Here is a 200-nt window from a genome sequence, read left to right on the forward strand (position 1 = left end):
TGCTGCTGCTGCTGCTGCTGCGATATCATCTGTGTCTTGATGCTGCTGATGCTGCCGTTCGAGTTGCTGCTGCCCTGTTGCCGTTGCTGCAGCAGCAGCAGCAGCAGCAGCAGCAGCAGCAGGATATGTTTGCTGCTGCTGCAGCGGGCTGTTGAGCGGCAAAGGAGTGAGGGGGAAGCCTGCAGCAGCAGCAAGAGCAG

Source organism: Eimeria mitis, genomic scaffold (genome assembly GCF_000499745.2).
Source record: "Eimeria mitis Houghton genomic scaffold, Emh_scaff455, whole genome shotgun sequence".
Lineage (NCBI taxonomy): Eukaryota > Apicomplexa > Conoidasida > Eucoccidiorida > Eimeriidae > Eimeria > Eimeria mitis.